The sequence below is a fragment of the Nomia melanderi genome, unplaced genomic scaffold, assembly GCF_051020985.1.
Source record: "Nomia melanderi isolate GNS246 unplaced genomic scaffold, iyNomMela1 scaffold0580, whole genome shotgun sequence".
Classification (NCBI taxonomy): domain Eukaryota; kingdom Metazoa; phylum Arthropoda; class Insecta; order Hymenoptera; family Halictidae; genus Nomia; species Nomia melanderi.
The window spans coordinates 17,501-25,000 of NW_027475694.1; the positions used below are offsets into that span (position 1 = coordinate 17,501).

The 7,500-nt window shown below is 49.7% G+C and overlaps 1 non-coding gene across 1 annotated transcript; it reads right to left on the reverse strand.

The window, feature by feature from the left end:
• Positions 1–1,964: 1,964 nt before the first annotated feature.
• Positions 1,965–2,119, reverse strand: LOC143176484 (5.8S ribosomal RNA). Its single transcript, XR_013001025.1, has one exon. It is a non-coding gene; the product is annotated as a 5.8S ribosomal RNA (ribosomal RNA).
• Positions 2,120–7,500: the final 5,381 nt, after the last annotated feature.

Genomic DNA, 7,500 nt, shown 5'->3' on the forward strand with positions numbered 1-7,500 from the left:
TCGAACACAACAATATTCATATTATAACGTATATAAATGATAAATATACCGCGACACGCGCGACTCCGTATCGTCGCGAAAAATCGTTCGCGAACGCGTCTTATGCGCCTCACCAGTGGTCTCTGCTGCGTCGCGTGTCTATATTCTCTTTTTACACTCTTCTCCTTCTTCTATCACATTTTACTCGATCGCGAAAAAGACTCTCGCTAGACGATCTCGCGCTCCGGTTAACTTTAACGCCCGTCCGAGAAGAATTTTCGGGGACTGGACGACCGAAGCGGATCTCGCGCGGTCTCGCGATCGACAGTGAAGAGAAGTGCAGAAGAGGAAAAGAAGACACGACAAACACACACCATGGGGCGACCGACGCGTTCGTTTCAACGCTTTCGCACAAAGTCGGCGGCGGTTATATATTTATATCATTATATTCCGGCGGACGGGACGCGACGTTCGAAAGCCTCGCCAAAGAGGAGCTCCTGCCTCTTCCTCTCTCTTTTCTACGAGAAAAGATAAACGTATTTTACGGGGATACGGAAACGTTACCACGTGGTGTCACACACGATCGTCCGTCTCTTCTCTATAGCAGAAACCGATAAAAATACACCTCCCGAAAGAGAGTATATGGTGATTCTTTTTATATATATATATTTCGAAATACAACTGAACGTGGCGGAAGCGCACGGTGGTGGTCCAGCGAGGACACGCGACGACGGGGAATAAGAACTATTCGACCCGTTACGAATACGCATGCTCGTCCCGCACGATTTTAACACACACCGTGTTTTTCTCCAGTCGTCAAAGCGTTCGTGCGTCGAATTCGAAAAATAAAAAAAAAAGAAAAACACCTTTTCTCTCTCTCGGGGTAAAAGAGTCGATGTGTATTGTGTATAAAGGTTCTGCGAGAAGTCTCGTTTTGACGTGTGTTCCGCCGATAACGACGATCCTCCGAAACGGGGATACAGAAACGTTACACCTCACAACACGATCTCCGTCTCTTCTCTATAGCAGAAACCGATAAAAATACACCTCCCGAAAGAGAGTATATGGTGATTCTTTTTATATATATATATTTCGAAATTCAACTGAACGTGGCGGAAGCGCACGGTGGTGGTCCAGCGAGGACACGCGACGACGGGGAATAAGAACTATTCGACCCGTTACGAATACGCATGCTCGTCCCGCACGATTTTAACACACACCGTGTTTTTCTCCAGTCGTCAAAGCGTTCGTGCGTCGAATTCGAAAAATAAAAAAAAGAAATACACCTTTTCTCTCTCTCTCGGGGTAAAAAGAGTCGATGTGTATTGTGTATAAAGGTTCTGCTGCGAGAAGTCTCGTTTTGCCGTGTGTTTCGGTAACGACGATCCTCCGAAACGTACATCTCATTCGTAAGAGAGGAAGAAAACAATCTCCCTGGGGCCAGTCGGTAATATACCGACATACGACGTGTCGTGCACATCCGTCTCACGCACGGTATACAAAATATGAATAAAACGTGTGTAGTCTCTCTCTCTCGACTTCTTAATATTTTCTTTCACCTCTGACGCATCATTTCAGGTGACGTCGGGAGCGCGGGAAAAAAAATTTTTCTAAACACACGAAACCGTTCATCTCACGAACAGCCGAAAAAGTTGTCGCTCAGATCCATATCGCAGTGGAGCGGTATCCGCGGGCGGTCGTAATTGAACGACGCACGACGCCGCGAACACTCACGCGAGTCCATACAAACGATTCCGATCGTTTTGCAACAACTAGAACGTACACTGTCCGTGAAATTCACAGAATTTTCGCGTGTCCGCGACAAACGCCGACGAGACACCCATCGTTCGCTCGTACGTAGCATCCTTCTCTTAACCCGACTCAGAGACGTTCTTTGCGCCCTTCGGTAAAAAAACGTTCGATCCGAAGAGGTGAACGACGGCGGGGATTTGACAGAGCTACGCAAGCAGTGTATGGTACGTAAACGACCCTCAGCCAGGCGTGGTCCAGGAATTGTATCCGTGGACCGCAATGTGCGTTCGAAATGTCGATGTTCATGTGTCCTGCAGTTCACACGTTGACGCGCAATTAGCTGCGTTCTTCATCGACCCACGAGCCAAGTGATCCACCGTTCAGGGTAATCGTATAAATTTTATATTTCACATATATAATTTTATTCTCACTTGTTCGACCTAATATCTCTCTTCTTTCAAAGAGAAGATAAAAGTTGATACCTGAATCTCCGACCAGCGCGCGAAGGAGATTCAGGCGTCGCCTTGGAGACGACACCGAAGCCTTTCGAGACGAAAAACGTTCAAGTAATATGTATATATTTCTCGACGTTCCGGGCGTATAGTGCATTCAAAAACCCGCGAAAGACGCAGAAGACTCGCACGCGTGGAAACGACGGGGATATATTTTGTATCCTACCCGATACTGAATCCATCGCGTGCAGTCGACCCTCGCGTTCTTCCGATCAGACGCATCTATTGTTGCGCGCATGTTTTCGCGTCGCATCGCGCGAAACGTTGCACGAATCGTACCGATCGATCGATTGAAAGCAAATAATGAAAAAAGACTTCACAGCTGGCTCTTTGCCGGTCATTCGTCCCATGTTATCTCTTGCCGCGAAATTGGCGCGCAAGAGTTGGGTGTCAGACGCGCGGCTTTAAAACGAGCTTCACGGCCGGTCCCTTCGTTACCGCTTTCGTTCTTTCTCTCGGAACGACCATGAACGAACACGACGAGCGACGCTACGGCATACACACGTCCACGGATTCGATTAAAAAAACAGACTTCACAGCTGGCTCTTTGCCGGTCATTCGTCCCATATTATCTCTTGCCGCGAAATTGGCGCGCAAGAGTTGGGTGTCAGACGCACGGCTTTAAAACGAGCTTCACGGCCGGTCCTCTCAATTCCGTGTACGGTACACGCAAGATGCGGGTTCCACTTCCAGACTACCCGGTCCCTTCTCTCTACGAGAATCGATAGTAGAAGAACGGCTCGAAAACGCGTCTCAGAGACTAGGGGAAAAGAAGCGGTATGCGAGCGAAACGAAAACGCATTATGGAAACGTCGCGAAACAATGTTCGACGGTTGCTCGGTTCCAATCGTGCGGCCGTTTCAATTTCTCGTGCGCTTCACCGTCCCTCCGTAACTCTGGCCGATCGCGTATACCGAAGAGCCGACACGCGCAAAAACCACAGGCATTGTATACTGTGTATATATATATATATATGTTACAGTCACAGCCTTCGCGCGTTTTACTCTCCGACGCGGGGTTTCCACGACGAAAGAGAGACAGTTTCGTGGCGGGTGACTCGGCCGAATCGCTACGACGGGTATTTCTATTATAGAACGAATCATCGCCACCCTTTACCAGTGCCCGACGAAGGAATCACAAGGTCATCTGGAGTTTACAATGCCAGCGACGGTAATTCCAACGAAGACCCGATAAGTCAACTCATCGTTCTATTTCTCCCCGTACAGAAAAGCGAATCGACGCTAATGCACCTCGCGCAAGCACGAACGTTCTCTTCGCGTGGATCGTCCCATCGTCCAAAGATGTAAAGACGCATTGGAGATCGTGGTCTCTGGCGGGCTCATTGCACGCCCCACTGCATATCTTTCCTCGAATCGAGAATGATTCGTCCACTAAGGCTGCGAAACTACGCGTCGAGGAAACTAGGGGAAAGAAGCGGGATGCGAGCGAAACGACAATACATTATGGAAACGTCGCGAAACAATGTTCGGCGGTTGCTCGTTTCTCTCCTGCGGACGTTTCATTGCTCGGGCGCTTCACGTCCCTCCGTAACCTTCGCGCGATCGCGTGCCCCGGAGAGCCGGCAACCGGTGAACCACAGGCGTATAAACTATAGTCTTCTATAGCAAGCCTTCGGCGGTTACTCTCCGACGCGGGGATTCCACGACGAGAGAGAATTTCGTGGCGGGTGACATCGGTCGAAACGCTACGACGGGTATTTCTATTATAGAACGAATCATCGCCACCCTTTACCAGTGCCCGACGAAGGAATCACAAGGTCATCTGGAGTTTACAATGCCAGCGACGGTAATTCCAACGAAGACCCGATAAGTCAACTCATCGTTCTATTTCTCCCCGTACAGACAAGCGAATCAACGCTATCGCACCTCACGCATGCACGAACGTTCTCTTCGCGTGAATCGTCCCATCGTCGAAAGATATAGCCGCTTGGAGATCGTGGCCCATCAAGTTCTTCCGTAACTCCTGCGCGATCGCGTACCCCGGAGAGCAGGCAACCGGTGAACCACAGGCGTATAAACTATAGTCTTCTATAGCAAGCCTTCGCGTTTACTCTACGACGCGGGGATTCCACGACGAGAGAGATTTTCGTGGCGGGTGACACGGCCGAATCGCTACGACGGGTATTTCTATTATAGAACGAATCATCGCCACCCTTTACCAGTGCCCGACGAAGGAATCACAAGGTCATCTGGAGTTTACAATGCCAGCGACGGTAATTCCAACGAAGACCCGATAAGTCAACTCATCGTTCTATTTCTCCCCGTACAGAAAAGCGAATCGGCGCTATCGCACCTCACGCAAGCAGGAATGATCTCTTCGCGTGGATCGTCCCATCGTCGAAAGATGTAAGACGTACAGAAATCGTGGTCCATCACGATTATTCGTAACTCTCCGAGTCGCGTATCTGAGAGTAGGGCAAACGGAGAACCACAGGCATAAATAATACTATATATTTCTTATATAGTTAGCCTTCGCGTTTTACTCTCCGACATGGGGATTCCACGACGAGAGAGAGTTTCGTGGCGGGTGACTCGGCCGAATCGCTACGACGGGTATTTCTATTATAGAACGAATCATCGCCACCCTTTACCAGTGCCCGACGAAGGAATCACAAGGTCATCTGGAGTTTACAATGCCAGCGACGGTAATTCCAACGAAGACCCGATAAGTCAACTCATCGTTCTATTTCTCCCCGTACAGAAAAGCGAATCGACGCTATCGCACCTCGCGCGAGCACGTAACTACTCTTCGCGTGGATCGTCCCATCGTCGAAAGATGTAAGACGCACGGAAATCGTGGCCCATCAACGTTTTTTTGTAACTCTGCCGATCGCGTATCACAGAGCCGAGACGCACATACCACAGGCGTATAATACCGTTTTCTTTCGTATGGTAAGCCTTCGCGTTTACTCTTCGGCGCGGGGTTTCCACGTCGAGAGAGACTTTCGTGGCGGGTGACATCGGTCGAAACGCTACGACGGGTATTACTATTATAGAACGAATCATCGCCACCCTTTACCAGTGCCCGACGAAGGAATCACAAGGTCATCTGGAGTTTACAATGCCAGCGACGGTAATTCCAACGAAGACCCGATAAGTCAACTCAACGTTCTATTTCTCCCCGTACAGAAAAGCGAATCGACGCTGTTGCACCTCACGCAAGCACGAACGTTCTCTTCGCGTGGATCGTCCCATCGTCGAAAGATGTAAGACGCACGGAAATCGTGGCACATCACGTGTTTTCGGAACTCTGTCGACCGCGTATCTCAGAGACGACGCGCGCGAACCACTGGCATATACTATTATATATCGCGTTTTACCCTCCGACGCGGGGATTCCACGACGAGAGAGAGTTTCGTGAGCGGGTTGACTCGGAAGAAACGCTACGACGGGTATTTCTATTGTAGAACGCATCATCGCCACCCTTTACCAGTGCCCGACGAAGGAATCACAAGGTCATCTGGAGTTTACAATGCCAGCGACGGTAATTCCAACGAAGACCCGATAAGTCAACTCAACGTTCTATTTCTCCCCGTACAGAAAAGCGAATCGACGCAATCGCACCATACGCGTGCACGTAAACAACTCTTCGCGTGGATCGTCCCATCGTCGAGAGACGTAAGTTTTCATAGTATGAATTCGCGTTTTACTCTCCGACGCGGGGATTCCACGACGAGAGAGAGTTTCGTGAGCGGGTTGACTCGGAAGAAACGCTACGACGGGTATTTCTATTATAGAACGAATCATCGCCACCCTTTACCAGTGCCCGACGAAGGAATCACAAGGTCATCTGGAGTTTACAATGCCAGCGACGGTAATTCCAACGAAGACCCGATAAGTCAACTCAACGTTCTATTGCTCCCCGTACAGAAAAGCGAATCGACGCAATCGCACCATACGCGTGCACGTAACAACTCTTCGCGTGGATCGTCCCATCGTCGAGAGACGTAAGTTTCCATACTATGAATTCGCGTTTTACTCTCCGACGCGGGGATTCCACGACGAGAGAGAGTTTCGTGAGCGGGTTGACTCGGAAGAAACGCTACGACGGGTATTTCTATTATAGAACGAATCATCGCCACCCTTTACCAGTGCCCGACGAAGGAATCACAAGGTCATCTGGAGTTTACAATGCCAGCGACGGTAATTCCAACGAAGACCCGATAAGTCAACTCAACGTTCTATTACTCCCCGTACAGAAAAGCGAATCGACGCAATCGCACCATACGCGTGCACGTAACAACTCTTCGCGTGGATCGTCCCATCGTCGAGAGACGTAAGTTTCATAGTAAGCCTTCGGCGTTTTACTCTCCGACGCGGGGATTCCACGACGAGAGAGAGAGTTTCGTGAGCGGGTTGACTCGGAAGAAACGCTACGACGGGTATTTCTATTATAGAACGCATCATCGCCACCCTTTACCAGTGCCCGACGAAGGAATCACAAGGTCATCTGGAGTTTACAATGCCAGCGACGGTAATTCCAACGAAGACCCGATAAGTCAACTCAACGTTCTATTTCTCCCCGTACAGAAAAGCGAATCGACGCAATCGCACCATACGCGTGCACGTAAACAACTCTTCGCGTGGATCGTCCCATCGTCGAGAGACGTAAGTTTTCATAGTATGAATTCGCGTTTTACTCTCCGACGCGGGGATTCCACGACGAGAGAGAGTTTCGTGAGCGGGTTGACTCGGAAGAAACGCTACGACGGGTATTTCTATTATAGAACGCATCATCGCCACCCTTTACCAGTGCCCGACGAAGGAATCACAAGGTCATCTGGAGTTTACAATGCCAGCGACGGTAATTCCAACGAAGACCCGATAAGTCAACTCAACGTTCTATTACTCCCCGTACAGAAAAGCGAATCGACGCAATCGCACCATACGCGTGCACGTAACAACTCTTCGCGTGGATCGTCCCATCGTCGAGAGACGTAAGTTTCCATACTATGAATTCGCGTTTTACTCTCCGACGCGGGGATTCCACGACGAGAGAGTGTTTCGTGAGCGGGTTGACTCGGAAGAAACGCTACGACGGGTATTTCTATTATAGAACGCATCATCGCCACCCTTTACCAGTGCCCGACGAAGGAATCACAAGGTCATCTGGAGTTTACAATGCCAGCGACGGTAATTCCAACGAAGACCCGATAAGTCAACTCAACGTTCTATTGCTCCCCGTACAGAAAAGCGAATCGACGCAATCGCACCATACGCGTGCACGTAACAACTCT